The sequence below is a fragment of the Oncorhynchus kisutch genome, linkage group LG9 (genome assembly GCF_002021735.2).
Source record: "Oncorhynchus kisutch isolate 150728-3 linkage group LG9, Okis_V2, whole genome shotgun sequence".
In the NCBI taxonomy this organism is placed as follows: domain Eukaryota; kingdom Metazoa; phylum Chordata; class Actinopteri; order Salmoniformes; family Salmonidae; genus Oncorhynchus; species Oncorhynchus kisutch.
Window position 1 is genome coordinate 43,485,415 of NC_034182.2, and position 17,148 is coordinate 43,502,562.

Consider the following 17,148-nt stretch of genomic DNA (forward strand, 5'->3'; position numbering starts at 1 on the left):
AGATGATGGAACATTGCTGCTATAACAGCCTACTCTCTTCTGGGAAGGCTTTCCACTAGATGTAGGAACATTGCTGCTATAACAGCCTCCACTCTTCTGGGAAGGCTTTCCACTAGATGTAGGAACATTGCTGCTATAACAGCCTCCACTCTTCTGGGAAGGCTTTCCACTAGATGTTGGAACATTGCTGCTATAACAGCCTCCAGTCTTCTGGGAAGGCTTTCCACTAGATGTTGGAACATTGCTGCTATAACAGCCTCCAGTCTTCTGGGAAGGCTTTCCACTAGATGTAGGAACATTGCTGCTATAACAGCCTCCACTCTTCTGGGAAGGCTTTCCACTAGATGTTGGAACATTGCTGCTATAACAGCCTCCACTCTTCTGGGAAGGCTTTCCACTAGATGTTGGAACATTGCTGCTATAACAGCCTCCAGTCTTCTGGGAAGGCTTTCCACTAGATGTAGGAACATTGCTGCTATAACAGCCTCCACTCTTCTGGGAAGGCTTTCCACTAGATGTTGGAACATTGCTGCTATAACAGCCTCCACTCTTCTGGGAAGGCTTTCCACTAGATGTTGGAACATTGCTGCTATAACAGCCTCCTCTCTTCTGGGAAGGCTTTCCACTAGATGTAGGAACATTGCTGCTATAACAGCCTCCACTCTTCTGGGAAGGCTTTCCACTAGATGTTGGAACATTGCTGCTATAACAGCCTCCACTCTTCTGGGAAGGCTTTCCACTAGATGTTGGAACATTGCTGCTATAACAGCCTCCACTCTTCTGGGAAGGCTTTCCACTAGATGTTGGAACATTGCTGCTATAACAGCCTCCACTCTTCTGGGAAGGCTTTCCACTAGATGTTGGAACATTGCTGCTATAACAGCCTCCACTCTTCTGGGAAGGCTTTCCACTAGATGTAGGAACATTGCTGCTATAACAGCCTCCTCTCTTCTGGGAAGGCTTTCCACTAGATGTTGGAACATTGCTGCTATAACAGCCTCCACTCTTCTGGGAAGGCTTTCCACTAGATGTTGGAACATTGCTGCTATAACAGCCTCCACTCTTCTGGGAAGGCTGCACAACCGATTGGCAAACGAACTGCAAGGTTGAGAAATCATGAGACTAAACTTTTTTTTATTTTTTTATTTTTTATTTCACCTTTATTTAACCAGGTAGGCTAGTTGAGAACACCTTTATTTAACCAGGTAGGCTAGTTGAGAACAAGTTCTCATTTGCAACTGCGACCTGGCCAAGATAAAGCATAGCAGTGTGAGCATACAACAAAGAGTTACACATGGAGTAAACAATTAACAAGTCAATAACACAGTAGAAAACGAAGGGGGGGTCTATATACAATGTGTGCAAAAGGCATGAGGAGGTAGGCAAATAATTACAATTTTGCAGATTAACACTGGAGTGATAAAAGATCAGATGGTCATGTACAGGTAGAGATATTGGTGTGCAGAAGAGCAGAAAAGTAAATAAATAGAAACAGTACGGGGATGAGGTAGGTGAAAAGGGTGGGCTATTTACCAATAGACTATGTACAGCTGCAGCGATCGGTTAGCTGCTCAGATAGCTGATGTTTGAAGTTGGTGAGGGAGATAAAAGTCTCCAACTTCAGCGATTTTTGCAATTCGTTCCAGTCACAGGCAGCAGAGTACTGGAACGAAAGGCGGCCAAATGAGGTGTTGGCTTTAGGGATGATCAGTGAGATACACCTGCTGGAGCGCGTGCTACGGATGGGTGTTGCCATCGTGACCAGTGAGCTGAGATAAGGCGGAGCTTTACCTAGCATAGACTTGTAGATGACCTGGAGCCAGTGGGTCTGGCGACGAATATGTAGCGAGGGCCAGCCGACTAGAGCATACAAGTCGCAGTGGTGGGTAGTATAAGGTGCTTTAGTGACAAAACGGATGGCACTGTGATAGACTGCATCCAGTTTGCTGAGTAGAGTGTTGGAAGCCATTTTGTAGATGACATCGCCGAAGTCGAGGATCGGTAGGATAGTCAGTTTTACTAGGGTAAGCTTGGCGGCTTGAGTGAAGGAGGCTTTGTTGCGGAATAGAAAGCCGACTCTTGATTTGATTTTCGATTGGAGATGTTTGATATGAGTCTGGAAGGAGAGTTTGCGGTCTAGCCAGACACCTAGGTACTTATAGACGTCCACATATTCTAGGTCGGAACCATCCAGGGTGGTGATGCTAGTCGGGCATGCAGGTGCAGGCAGCGACCGGTTGAAAAGCATGCATTTGGTCTTACTAGCGTTTAAGAGCAGTTGGAGGCCACGGAAGGAGTGTTGTATGGCATTGAAGCTTGTTTGGAGGTTAGATAGCACAGTGTCCAGAGACGGGCCGAAAGTATATAGAATGGTGTCGTCTGCGTAGAGGTGGATCAGGGAATCGCCCGCAGCAAGAGCAACATCATTGATATACACAGAGAAAAGAGTCGGCCCGAGAATTGAACCCTGTGGCACCCCCATAGAGACTGCCAGAGGACCGGACAGCATGCCCTCCGATTTGACACACTGAACTCTGTCTGCAAAGTAATTGGTGAACCAGGCAAGGCAGTCATCCGAAAAACCGAGGCTACTGAGTCTGCCGATAAGAATATGGTGATTGACAGAGTCGAAAGCCTTGGCGAGGTCGATGAAGACGGCTGCACAGTACTGTCTTTTATCGATGGCGGTTTTGATGTCGTTTAGTACCTTGAGTGTGGCTGAGGTGCAGCCATGACCGGCTCGGAAACCAGATTGCACAGCGGAGAAGGTACGGTGGGATTCGAGATGGTCAGTGACCTGTTTGTTGACTTGGCTTTCGAAGACCTTAGATAGGCAGGGCAGGATGGATATAGGTCTGTAACAGTTTGGGTCCAGGGTGTCTCCCCCTTTGAAGAGGGGGATGACTGCGGCAGCTTTCCAATCCTTGGGGATCTCAGACGAGATGAAAGAGAGGTTGAACAGGCTGGTAATAGGGGTTGCGACAATGGTGGCAGATAGTTTCAGAAATAGAGGGTCCAGATTGTCAAGCCCAGCTGATTTGTACGGGTCCAGGTTTTGCAGCTCTTTCAGAACATCTGCTATCTGGATTTGGGTAAAGGAGAACCTGGAGAGGCTTGGGCGAGGAGCTGCGGGGGGGGCGGAGCTGTTGGCCGAGGTTGAAGTAGCCAGGCGGAAGGCATGGCCAGCCGTTGAGAAATGCTTATTGAAGTTTTCGATAATCATGGATTTATCAGTGGTGACCGTGTTACCTAGCCTCAGTGCAGTGGGCAGCTGGGAGGAGGTGCTCTTGTTCTCCATGGACTTCACAGTGTCCCAGAACTTTTTGGAGTTGGAGCTACAGGATGCAAACTTCTGCCTGAAGAAGCTGGCCTTAGCTTTCCTGACTGACTGCGTGTATTGGTTCCGGACTTCCCTGAACAGTTGCATATCACGGGGACTATTCGATGCTATTGCAGTCCACCACAGGATGTTTTTGTGCTGGTCGAGGGCAGTCAGGTCTGGGGTGAACCAAGGGCTGTATCTGTTCTTAGTTCTGCATTTTTTGAACGGAGCATGCTTATCTAAAATGGTGAGGAAGTTACTTTTAAAGAATGACCAGGCATCCTCAACTGACGGGATGAGGTCAATGTCCTTCCAGGATACCCGGGCCAGGTCGATTAGAAAGGCCTGCTCACAGAAGTGTTTTAGGGAGCGCTTGACAGTGATGAGGGGTGGTCGTTTGACTGCGGCTCCGTAGCGGATACAGGCAATGAGGCAGTGATCCAAGCTTCAATGCCATACAACACTCCTTCCGTGGCCTCCAGGCAATGAGGCAGATGATGGAACATTGATGATGGAACATTGCTGCTATAACAGCCTCCTCTCTTCTGGGAAGGCTTTCCACTAGATGTAGGAACATTGCTGCTATAACAGCCTCCACTCAGCCTCCACTCTTCTGAGAAAGCTTTCCACTAGATGATGGAACATTGCTGCTATAACAGCCTCCTCTCTTCTGGGAAGGCTTTCCACTAGATGATGGAACATTGCTGCTATAACAGCCTCCTCTCTTCTGGGAAGGCTTTCCACATTGCTGTGGGGACTTGCTCCATTCAGCCACAAGAGCATTAGTGAGGTCGCTGTTCCAATTCATCCCAAAGATGTTCGCTGGGGTTGAGGTCAGGGCTCTGTGCAGGCCTTCTTCCACACTTATCTCGACAAACCATTTCTGCATGTTCCTCGCTTTGTGCACGGGGGTATTGTCATGCTGAAACAGGAAAGGGTCTTCCCCAAACTGTTGCCACAAGTTGGAAGTCCAGAATCATCTAGAATGTCATTGTATTCTATAGATTTCCCATCACTGGAACTAAGGGGCCCGGACCACGAAAAACATCCCCAGACCATTATTCCTCCTCCACCAAACCTTACAGTTGGCACTATGCATTCGGCAGGTAGCGTCCTCCTGGAATCGCCAAACGCAGATATGTCCGTCAGACTGCCAGATAGTGACGTGTGATTCATCACTTCAGAGAACATGTTTCCACTGTTCTAAAGTCCAATGGTAGTGAGCTTTACACCACTCCAGCCCCCGCATGGTATTCTAGCACCACTCCAGCCCCCTCATGGTAGTCCAGCACCACTCCAGCCCCCGCATGGTAGTCCAGCACCTCTCCAGCCCTCGCATGGTATTCCAGCACCTCTCCAGCCCTCGCATGGTATTCTAGCACCACTCCAGCCCCCTCATGGTAGTCCAGCACCACTCCAGCCCCCGCATGGTAGTCCAGCACCTCTCCAGCCCTCGCATGGTATTCCAGCACCTCTCCAGCCCTCGCATGGTGTTCTAGCACCACTCCAGCCCCCTCATGGTAGTCCAGCACCACTCCAGCCCCCGCATGGTAGTCCAGCACCTCTCCAGCCCTCGCATGGTATTCTAGCACCACTCCAGCCCCCTCATGATATTCCAGCACCACTCCAGCCCCCACATGGTATTCTAGCACCACTCCAGCCCCCACATGGTATTCTAGCACCACTCCAGCCCCCTCATGGTAGTCCAGCACCACTCCAGCCCCCTCATGGTAGTCCAGCTTCTCTCCAGCCCTCGCATGGTATTCCAGCAGCACTCCAGCCCCCACATGGTATTCCAGCACCACTACAGCCCCCACATGGTATTCTAGCACCACTCCAGCCCCCACATGGTAGTCCAGCACCACTACAGCCCCCACATGGTATTCCAGCACCACTCCAGCCCCCTCATGGTATTCCAGCACCACTCCAGCCCCCACATGGTATTCTAGCACCACTCCAGCCCCCTCATGGTATTCCAGCACCACTACAGCCCCCACATGGTATTCTAGCACCACTCCAGCCCCCACATGGTATTCTAGCACCACTCCAGCCCCCTCATGGTATTCTAGCACCACTCCAGCCCTCGCATGGTATTCCAGCACCACTCCAGGCCCCGCATGGTATTCCAGCACCACTCCAGCCCCCACATGGTATTCTAGCACCACTCCAGCCCCCACATGGTATTCTAGCACCACTCCAGCCCCCACATGGTATTCTAGCACCACTCCAGCCCTTGCATGGTATTCCAGCACCACTCCAGCAGACGTTTGGCTTTGCGCACGGCTCGTGTGCGGCTCTTCATCCACAGAAACTAATTTCATGATCCTCCCGACAAAACAGTTACTGTGCTGACATTGTTTCCAGAGGCAGTTTGGAACTCGGTTATGAATTTTAAGCTCTACGTGCTTCAGCACTCGACGGTCCCGTTCTGTGAGCTTGTGTGGCCTACCACTTCGCGGCTGAGCCGTTGTTGCTCCTAGACGTTTCCACTTCACAATAACAACTCTTACAGTTGTCCGGGGGCAGCTCTAGCAGGGCAGAAATTTGAAAGGAAAGGTGTTATCCGATGACGGTGCCACGTTGAAAGTCACTGAGCTCTTCAGCAGGGCCATTCTACTGCCAATGTTTGTCTATGGAGATTGCATGGCTGTGTGCTCGATTTTATACACCTGACCGGTGTGGCTGAAATAGCCAAATTCGCTAATTTGAAGGGGTGTCCACATACTTTTGTATATATAGTGTATATTTAGTAGGACATTCATGTGCTTACTATGATCGTCTACACTATTGCTCTCTCTACCTTTCTCGCTCTCTTTCTCTCTCTACCTTTCTCTCTATCTTTCACTCTCTCTCTCACTCCACACCCCTCCAGGTCAGTGGTCCAGTCCCATCGGAATCTGTATGTACGTTTCAAAATAAAAGTCTTTGTTTCAGAATAAAAGCCCTCTTTTTCTCTCTTTCGCTCTTCCAGGTTAGTGATCCAGTCCCAGTAGAGTTCAGTCTGAACACAGTCCTGGTGTTGTTGTCTAAGAGAGAACTTTGGCTGTCTGATGGGTCCATGGGATTCGGACAGGATGACGACATAGCTTTTAGTAAAGGTACGCACAACACAGACACCTAGAACACACACACACTCAATTATTCCCCCCCCCCCTTCACTCTGTCCCTCAAGTGACCACATGTCCAGGATTGTATCGGACAGTCCCGCATTTTGGCCCTATGTCCCACGTTCCGCAACTAAACAATCACGTTCCCGAATCTTGTCAAGAAATTCAAACACCACTGATTTAGAATAAAAGGTTGATTTGTCCCCGTATTTAAGGCAGACATTCCAACCTGTCTCTTGCAGTCATGTTGTGCTTATGAAAAGATACAGAGCCATCAGAAAGTATTCACACCTCTTAACTGATACAGAGCCTTCAGAAGGTATTCACACCCCTTGACTGGTACAGAGCCTTCAGAAGGTATTCGCACCCCTTGACTGATACAGAGCCTTCAGAAGGTATTCACACCCCTTGACTGATACAGAGCCTTCAGAAGGTATTCACACCCCTTGACTGATACAGAGCCTTCAGAAGGTATTCACACCCCTTGACTGGTACAGATCCTTCAGAAGGTATTCACACCCCTTGACTGGTACAGAGCCTTCAGAAGGTATTCACACTCCTTGACTGGTACAGACCCTTCAGAAGGTATTCACACCCCTTGACTGATACAGAGCCTTCAGAAGGTATTCACACCCCTTGACTGGTACAGAGCCTTCAGAAGGTATTCACACCCCTTGACTGGTACAGAGCCTTCAGAAGGTATTCACACCCCTTGACTGGTACAGAGCCTTCAGAAAGTATTCACACCCCTTGACTGATACAGAGCCTTCAGAAGGTATTCACACCCCTTGACTGGTACAGAGCCTTCAGAAGGTATTCACACCCCTTGACTGGTACAGAGCCTTCAGAAGGTATTCACACCCCTTGACTGGTACAGAGTCTTCAGAAGGTATTCACACCCCTTGACTGGTACAGAGCCTTCAGAAAGTATTCACACCCCTTGACTGGTACAGAGTCTTCAGAAGGTATTCACACCCCTTGACTGGTACAGAGCCTTCAGAAGGTATTCACACCCCTTGACTGATACAGAGCCTTCAGAAGGTAATCACACTCCTTGACTGGTACAGAGCCTTCAGAAGGTATTCACACCCCTTGACTGGTACAGAGCCTTCAGAAGGTATTCACACCCCTTGACTGGTACAGAGCCTTCAGAAGGTATTCACACCCCTTGATTGGTACAGAGCCTTCAGAAAGTATTCACACCCCTTGACTGATACAGAGCCTTCAGAAGGTATTCACACCCCTTGACTGGTACAGAGCCTTCAGAAGGTATTTACAACCCCTCGACTTATTCCACATGTTGTTGTTACAGCCTGAATTCAACATAGATTTTTTTTAATTCCCCACCTACACACAATACCCCATAACGTACTAAAAATGAAATACAGAAATATCTCATTTACATAATTATTCGGCCCTTTGCTATGACACTCCAAATGGAGCTCAGGTTCATCCAATCGCCTTTGATCATCCTTGACACACACCTGTCTATATAAGGTCCCACGGTCGACAGTGCAGAAACTATACCACAAATTCCAAGGAACTGTCTGTAGATCTCTGATATAACCTATGCCTCATCATAATTCTTTATCTGGGGAAGGGTATAAAACCATTTCTACAGCGTTGAAAGTTTCCAAGAGCACAGTGTTCTCCATCTTTGGGAAAGAGAAAAAATATGGAACTACCCAGACTCTCTGCCTAGAGCTGGCCGTCCAACCAAACTGAGGAACCAGGCAAGAAGGACCTTGGTCAGGGAGGTGACCAAGAACCCAATGACCACTCTGACAGAACTACAGAGTTCTTTATCTGAGATGGAAGAACCTTCCAGAAGGACAACAGTCTCTGCAGCACTTCACCAATCTGGGCTTTCTGGGAGAGTGGCCAGACAGAAGCCACTCCTGAGAAAAAGGCACATGACAGCATGCCTGGAGTTTGGCACGTGAAAGCCCTATGTCTGGAGAAAACCAGACAAAGCTCATCACCCATCTAACACCAACCCTACCGTGAAGCATGGTGGTGGCAGCATCATGCTATGGGGATGCTTTTCAGCGACTGGGAGACTGGTAAGGATATAGGGAACAATGAATGAAGCCAAATACATTCAAATCCTTGAAGAGAACCTGCTTCAGAGTGCAAACAACATTAGACTGGTGTGAAGATTTACATTCCAACAGGACAATGACCCCAAGCACACAGCCAAAGCAATGCTGCAATGGCTTCAGAACAAGAATGTGAAAGGCTTTGAGTGGCCCAGCCAAAGACCAGACCAGAATCTCATTGAAAATCTGTGGAAAGACTTGAAGATTGCTGTTCACCGCTGCTCCTCATCTAACTTAACCACTTCTCCAATCGCTGTTGAGATTCTGATATTCGTTGCAGAGCAACACGAGACGTAGGCCAATGTCATAGGCCTTTCGACAATCAGTTAAGTTTCTCAAAACCCTTTCGGGTTAAAATTCCAGCTAAACTTGTAGAAGACAGACAGTTAAAGACCTAACTAAGTAAATAAAGAGCCCTACTACACTGAAACATGGTTGTGAACCTCTCCATACACATTAGTCGCTCGTTAGTGGTACCGTTGGGTTTAGTAGACTACCGGGGGTGTAGTGGTACCGTTGGGTCTAGTAGACTACCGGGGGTGTAGTGGTACCGTTGGGTCTAGTAGACTACCGGGGGTGTAGTGGTACCGTTGGGTTTAGTAGACTACCGGGGGTGTAGTGGTACCGTTGGGTTTAGTAGACTACCGGGGGTGTAGTGGTACCGTTGGGTTTAGTAGACTACCGGGGGTGTAGTGGTACCGTTGGGTCTAGTAGACTACCGGGGGTGTAGTGGTACCGTTGGGTCTAGTAGACTACCGGGGGTGTAGTGGTACCGTTGGGTCTAGTAGACTACCGGGGGTGTAGTGGTACCGTTGGGTTTAGTAGACTACAGGGGTGTAGTGGTACCGTTGGGTTTAGGAGACTACCGGGGGTGTAGTGGTACCGTTGGGTCTAGTAGACTACCGGGGGTGTAGTGGTACCGTTGGGTCTAGTAGACTACCGGGGGTGTAGTGGTACCGTTGGGTTTAGTAGACTACCGGGGGTGTAGTGGTACCGTTGGGTATAGTAGACTACCGGGGGTGTAGTGGTACCGTTGGGTTTAGTAGACTACAGGAGTGTAGTGGTACCGTTGGGTTTAGTAGACTACAGGGTGTAGTGTACGTTGGGTTACCACCCGTTAGTGGTACGGTAGTAGACTACCGGGGGTGTAGTGGTACCGTTGGGTTTAGTAGACTACAGGAGTGTAGTGGTACCGTTGGGTTTAGTAGACTACAGGGGTGTAGTGGTACCGTTGGGTTTAGTAGACTACAGGGGTGTAGTGGTACCGTTGGGTTTAGTAGACTACAGGGGTGTAGTGGTACCGTTGGGTTTAGTAGACTACAGGGGTGTAGTGGTACCGTTGGGTTTAGTAGACTACAGGGGTGTAGTGGTACCGTTTATCAGGGGGGTTTATCACTACACCATGAGGGGGCTTTATCACTACACCATGAGGGGGGTTTATCACTACACCATGAGGGGGTTTATCACTACACCATGAGGGGGAGGGGGTTTATCACTACACCATGAGGGGGAGGGGGGTTTATCACTACACCATGAGGGGGATTTATCACTACACCATGAGGGGTTTATCACTACACCATGAGGGGGTTTATCACTACACCATGAGGGGGAGGGGGTTTATCACTACACCATGAGGGCGAGGGGATTTATCACTACACCATGAGGGGGATTTATCACTACACCATGAGGGGGTTTATCACTACACCATGAGGGGGAGGGGGTTTATCACTACACCATGAGGGGGTTTATCACTACCTCATGAGGGGGAGGGGTTTATCACTACACCATGAGGGGGAGGGGGTTTATCACTACACCATGAGGGGGAGGGGGTTTATCACTACACCATGAGGGGGGTTTATCACTACACCATGAGAGGGGTTTATCACTACACCATGAGGGGATTTATCACTACACCATGAGGGGGGTTTATCACTACACCATGAGGGGGTTTATCACTACACCATGAGAGGGGTTTATCACTACACCATGAGGGGGTTTATCACTACACCATGAGGGGGGTTTATCACTACACCATGAGGGGGAGGGGGTTTATCACTACACCATGAGGGGGGTTTATCACTACACCATGAGGGGGAGGGGGTTTATCACTACACCACGAGGGGATTTATCACTACACCATGAGGGGGAGGGGATTTATCACTACACCATGAGGGGGGTTTATCACTACACCATGAGGGGGAGGGGGTTTATCACTACACCATGAGTGGGGTTATCACTACACCATGAGGGGGAGGGGTGTTTATCACTACACCATGAGGGGGGTTTATCACTACACCATGAGGGGGAGGGGGTTTATCACTACACCATGAGGGGGTTTATCACTACACCATGAGGGGGGTTTATCACTACACCATGAGGGGGAGGGGGTTTATCACTACACCCTGAAGGGGATTTATCACTACACCATGAGGGGGGTTTATCACTACACCATGAGGGGGTTTATCACTACACCATGAGGGGGAGGGGTGTTTATCACTACACCATGAGGGGGTTTATCACTACACCATGAGGGGGAGGGGGTTTATCTCTACACCATGAGGGGGTTTATCACTACACCCTGAGGGGGATTTATCACTACACCATGGGGGGGGTTTATCACTACACCATGAGGGGGATTTATCACTACACCATGAGGGGGGTTTATCACTACACCATGAGGGGGTTTATCACTACACCATGAGGGGGAGGGGGTTTATCACTACACCATGAGGGGGGTTTATCACTACACCATGAGGGGTTTTATCACTACACCATGAGGGGGTTTATCACTACACCATGAGGGGGAGGGGGTTTATCACTACACCATGAGGGGGGTTTATCACTACACCATGAGGGTTTTATCACTACACCATGAGGGGGTTTATCACTACACCATGAGGGGGTTTATCACTACACCATGAGGGGGGTTTATCACTACACCATAAGGGGGTTTATCACTACACCATGAGGGGGGTTTATCACTACACCATGAGGGGTTTTATCACTACACCATGAGGGGGTTTATCACTACACCATGAGGGGGTTTATCACTACACCATGAGGGGGGTTTATCACTACACCATAAGGGTGTTTATCACTACACCATGAGGGGGGTTTATCACTACACCATGAGGGGGTTTATCACTACACCATGAGGGGGGTTTATCACTACACCATGAGGGGTTTTATCACTACACCATGAGGGGGTTTATCACTACACCATGAGGGGGTTTATCACTACACCATGAGGGGGGTTTATCACTACACCATAAGGGGTTTATCACTTACACCATGAGGGGGTTTATCACTACACCATGAGGGGGTTTATCACTACACCATGAGGGGGTTTATCACTACACCATGAGGGGGTTTATCACTACACCATGAGGGGGAGGGGGTTTGTCACTACACCATGAGGGGGTTTATCACTACACCAGGAAGGGGGTTGTGTGTGTATGTGGGGAGGGCATTAATGTACAGTACACTGTCCCGCGTATGATTAATGTACAGTACACTGTCTGGCAAAGTGATCCGTTTGTCCTGCATCTGGGTATTTTAAATGTCATCACCCTACCTGTCCCTCTCCTCCTAGATGCTGTGATCTACGGTCGTGTGATGGTTGACCCCGTCCAGTCGCTAGGCAACTCCTTCCAGTGTCACATACAGCAGGTCTTCCTGTGTACCGGCGCTGAGGGCTACATACCAAAATATCGCCCCGGCAACGGAGAGTACGGTTGCCTTGCCGATGCCTCGTCTCTGCTCTACAGGCTGAAGATACTGGTATGTAACAATGTGTACAGTGTGTGTCTGTGTGTGTCTGTGTGTGCTTTATCAACATTATAAAATTGTTAAACCAACAACAGGATTTCTGTTTTCCCCCCTCTTCTCTCCCTCTCTCTCTCTCTCTCTCTCTCTCTCTCTCTCTCACTCCCCCTCTTCTCTCCCTCTCTTTCTCTCTCTGTCTCTGGCTCTCCTTCTCTCTCTCTCTCTCTCTCTCTCTCTCTCTCTCTCTCACTCCCCCTCCCCTCTCTCACTCCCCCGCCCCCCACTTGCTCCCTCTCACCTCTCCCTCTCCCAGGACAAGGCTGAGCCAGAGAGCCAGGAGGTAGAGTTTGGAGGTATCCGATTTGAGGCCCGTCTGGCTGGGGACACACCCGGTGCTTTCCCCCTGGTCTCTCAACCTGATGCTGACGGGTTCAGCCTCTCCTCAGCTCCTCTCTTCCAGGTCAGTCAGCCAGTCAGCCAGTCAGCCAGTCAGCCAGTCAGTCAGCCAGTCAGTCACTCAGCCAGTCAGCCAGTCAGCCAGTCAGTCAGTCAGTCCGTCCACTCAGCCAGTCAATCAGCCAATCAGTCAGTTAATCAATGAGCCAGTCAGTCAGCCAGTCAGTCAGTCAGTCCACTCAGCCAGTCAGCCAGTCAGCCAATCAGTCAGCCAGTCAGTCAGTCAGTCAGTCCACTCAGCCAGTCAGTCCACTCAGCCAGTCAGTCAGTCAGTCCGTCCACTCAGCCAGTCAATCAGCCAATCAGTCAGTTAATCAATGAGCCAGTCAGTCAGCCAGTCAGTCAGTCAGTCCACTCAGCCAGTCAGTCAGCCAGTCAGCCAGTCAGTCAGCCAGTCAGTCAGTCAGTCAGTCAGTCAGTCAGTCCACTCAGCCAGTCAGTCCACTCAGCCAGTCAGTCAGCCACTCAGTCAGTCAGTCAGTCAGCCAGTCAGTCAATCAGCCAGTCAGCCAGTCAGCCAGTCAGTCTGTCAGCCAGTCAGTCTGTCAGCCAGTCAGTCCACTCAGCCAGTCAGTCTGTCAGTCAGCCAGTCAATCAGCCAGTCAGTCAGCCAGTCAGCCAGTCAGCCAGTCAGTCCACTCAGCCAGTCAGTCAGTCAGCCAGTCAGTCCACTCAGCCAGTCAGCCAGTCAGTCACTCAGCCAGTCAGTCCACTCAGCCAGTCAGCCAGTCAGCCAGTCAGTCCACTCAGCCAGTCAGCCAGTCAGCCAGTCAATCAGCCAGTCAGCCAGTCAATCAGCCAGTCAGTCAGCCAGCCAGTCAGCCAGTCAGTCAGCCAGCCAGTCAGTCAGTCAGTCAAAGCTTTCACTTTGAATAAAAAATTGTAATCTCCACTACATACATATAAACCCCCTCTCTCCCTCCTCTCTCCCTCCTCTCTCCTCCTCTCTCCCTCCTCTCTTCTCCTCTCTCCCTCCTCTCTTCCTCCTCTCTCCCTCCTCTCTCCCTCCTCTCTTCCTCCTCTCTCCCTCCTCTCTTCCTCCTCTCTCCCTCCTCTCTCCCCTCTCTCCCTCCTCTCTCCCTCCTCTCTCCCTCCTCTCTTCCTCCTCTCTCCCTCCTCTCTTCCTCCTCTCTCCCTCCTCTCCCTCCTCTCTTCCTCCTCTCTTCCTCCTCTCTCCCTCCTCTCTTCCTCCTCTCTTCCTCCTCTCTTCCTCCTCTCTCCCTCCTCTCTTCCTCCTCTCTCCCTCCTCTCTTCCTCCTCTCTCCCTCCTCTCTCCCTCCTCTCTCCCTCCTCTCTCCCTCCTCTCTTCCTCCTCTCTCCCTCCTCTCTCCTCCTCTCTCCCTCCTCTCTCCCTCCTCTCTTCCTCCTCTCTCCCTCCTCTCTTCCTCCTCTCTCCCTCCTCTCTCCCCCTCTCTCCCTCCTCTCTCCCTCCTCTCTCCCTCTCTCCCTCCTCTCTTCCTCCTCTCTCCCTCCTCTCTTCCTCCTCTCTCCCTCCTCTCTCCCTCCTCTCTTCCTCCTCTCTCCTCCTCTCTTCCTCCTCTCTCCCTCCTCTTCCTCCTCTCTCCTCCCTCCTCCTCTCCCTCCTCTCTTCCTCCTCTCTTCCTCCCTCTCCTCCTCTCTCCCTCCTCTCTTCCCTCCCTCTCTTCCTCCTCTCTTCCTCTCTCTCCTCCTCTCCCTCCTCTCTTCCTCCTCTCTTCCTCCTCTCTTCCTCCTCTCTCCCTCCTCTCTCCCTCCTCTCTCCCTCCTCTCTCCCTCCTCTCTCCCTCCTCTCTTCCTCCTCTCTCCCTCCTCTCTCCCTCCTCTCTCCCTCCTCTCTTCCTCCTCTCTCCCTCCTCTCTTCCTCCTCTCTCCTCTCTCTCCTCCTCTCTCCCTCCTCTCTTCCTCCTCTCTCCCTCCTCTCTTCCTCCTCTCTCTCCTCCTCTCTTCCTCCTCTCTTCCTCTCTCTCCTCCTCCTCCCTCCTCTCTCCCTCCTCTCTCCCTCCTCCTCTCTCCCTCCTCTCTTCCTCCTCTCTCCCTCCTCTCTCCCTCCTCTCTCCTCTCTTCCTCCTCTCCCTCCTCTCTCCCTCCTCTCTCCCTCCTCTCTCCCTCCTCTCTCCCTCCTCTCTCCCCCTCTCTCCCCTCTCCCTCCTCTTCCTCCTCTCTCCCTCCTCTCTCCCTCCTCTCTCCCTCCTCTCTTCCTCCTCTCTTCCTCCTCTCTTCCTCCTCTCTCCCTCCTCTCTCCCTCCTCTCTTCCTCCTCTCTTCCTCCTCTCTCCCTCCTCTCTCCCTCCTCTCTTCCTCCTCTCTCCCTCCACTCTTCCTTCTATCCTCCCTACATCTACATTTACATTTTTTGTCATTTATCAATAGCTACTTACAATAAGTGCATTTATCTTAAGATAGCTCGGTCAGACAACCACATCGCTCCTCCCTTCATCCATCTCTTCCATCAGGTGGCTGCTGGTCATGAGTGGTACATCCATGCTGTCTACACCGTGCGCTCCAGGGACCACGGCAACCGCAACTACAACAACCACAATCACGCTGTCGGCAAGCGGAGTCTGTTCCTGCAGCACCACGTCATCTCCAGTAGGGGGCGCCAGAAGAGAGCAGCTCCAGAGAAAGCGAGAGGAGAGGGCCAGGACAGGGGGACCAACCTCCGACATGTCCACCTGCAGAGAGCGCCCAGCCTCGGGCAGAGCTGGGCCGAAGGTCCCCTGATGGACTGGGAGCTCCAGGAGAGGGGGGAAGGTCCGATGGGAAGCCCAGAAAGGGAGACCTTGGATGGGGCCAAGGCGTCCGTGACACTGGCGGTGGTGGTGCTGGTAGTAGGGTGTCTGGGAGGGGTGGTGGTGTACGCTGTGTTTGTTAGGAGCTCCGCGGATTGCCTCTCCTCCTCTTGTTTCACCTCTTCCTCAAGGAGAGCATTGCCCCAAGGAGGAGAGGAGGGGAAGAACAGGAGAGGAGGAGGAGGAGGAGGAGAAAGAAGAGGAAGAGGAGGGGATGGGAGGAACAGGAGAGAAGGAGGAGGAGGAGAAAGAAGAGGAAGAGGAGGAGATGGGAGGAACAGGAGAGGAGAAGGTAGTGATGCAGATAGTTCAGAGGTGTAACGAGTTCTGATTATTACCCCTCCTCCTCTTCTTCCTCCTCCTCTACTTTCTCCTCCTCTGCCTCTTCATCCTCCTCCTCTTCTTCCTCCTACTCCTCCTCCTCCTCTTCTTCCTCCTCCGCCTCTTCCTCCTCCTCCTCTTCTTTCTCTTCCTCCTCCTCCTCTTCTTTCTCCTCCTCCTCCTCTTCTTCCTCCTCCTCCTCCTCCTCTTCTTTCTCTTCCTCCTCCTCCTCTTCTTTCTCCTCCTCCTCCTCTTCTTCCTCCTCCACCTCTTCCTCCTCCTCCTCTTCTTTCTCTTCCTCCTCCTCCTCTTCTTTCTCCTCCTCCTCTTCTTTCTCCTCCTCCTCCTCTTCTTCTTCCTCCTCCTCCTCCTCCTCTTCTTTCTCCTCCTCCTCCTCCTCCTCCTCCGCCTCCTCTTCTTTCTCCTCCTCCTCCTCTTCTTCCTCCTCCTCCTCCTCTTCTTTCTCCTCCTCCTCCTCTTCTTTCTCCTCCTCCTCCTCCTCCTCCTCCTCCTCCTCCTCCTCCTCTTCTTTCTCCTCCTCCTCCTCTTCTTTCTCCTCCTCCTCCTCCTCCTCCTCCTCCTCCTCCTCCTCCTCCTCCTCCTCCTCTTCTTCCTCCTCCTCTACTTTCTCCTCCTCCACCTCTTCCTCCTCCTCTTCTTTCTCTTCCTCCTCTTCTTCCGCCGCCTCTTCTTTCTCTTCCTCCTCCTCCTCCCCTTCTTACTCCCCCTCCTCCTCTTCCTCCTCCTCCACTTCTTTCTCCTCCTCTTCCTCCTCTTTCTCCTCCTCTTCCTCCTCTTCATCTTCCTCTTCTTCCTCCTCCTCCTCTTCTTTCTACTTTTCCAGGGGACCATTGCCACAAAGATAGTTATGTGGTGTAACCACAAATACACACTACCGTTCAAAATTTTGGGGTCACTTAAAAATGTCCTTATTTATGAAAGAAAAGCACATTTGTTGTCCATTAAAATAACATCAAATTGATCAGAAATACAGTGTAGACATTGTTAATGTTGTTAATGACTATTGTAGCTGGAAACGGCAGATTTTTGGGAGGAATGTCAACATAGGCGTGTACAGAGGCCCATTATGACCTGAAGCAGGACATTTCCACCTTTAGATTTTGTGGGGTAGAGAAAGTTAAGATATCAGACAGGGGGAGATGATATTAACTCTGAGTTGAAGGGAATGTTTGGGGATTTTCACCCTCCAGATATCATTTCCGAAAGGTCTTAATGATGAAATGCCTTTGTATGTTATGTTGTGAATTTGAACATGAACTATGCCCCTATTTCAGATTACTCTGATGTTTT

At 50.8% G+C, this 17,148-nt stretch overlaps 1 pseudogene; it reads left to right on the plus strand.

Annotated features, from left to right (window-relative positions):
* The window catches only part of LOC116375239 (FRAS1-related extracellular matrix protein 2-like), a 65,532-nt pseudogene extending 48,816 nt beyond the window's left edge, over window positions 1-16,716 (plus strand).
* The last annotated feature ends 432 nt before the right edge of the window (window positions 16,717-17,148 follow it).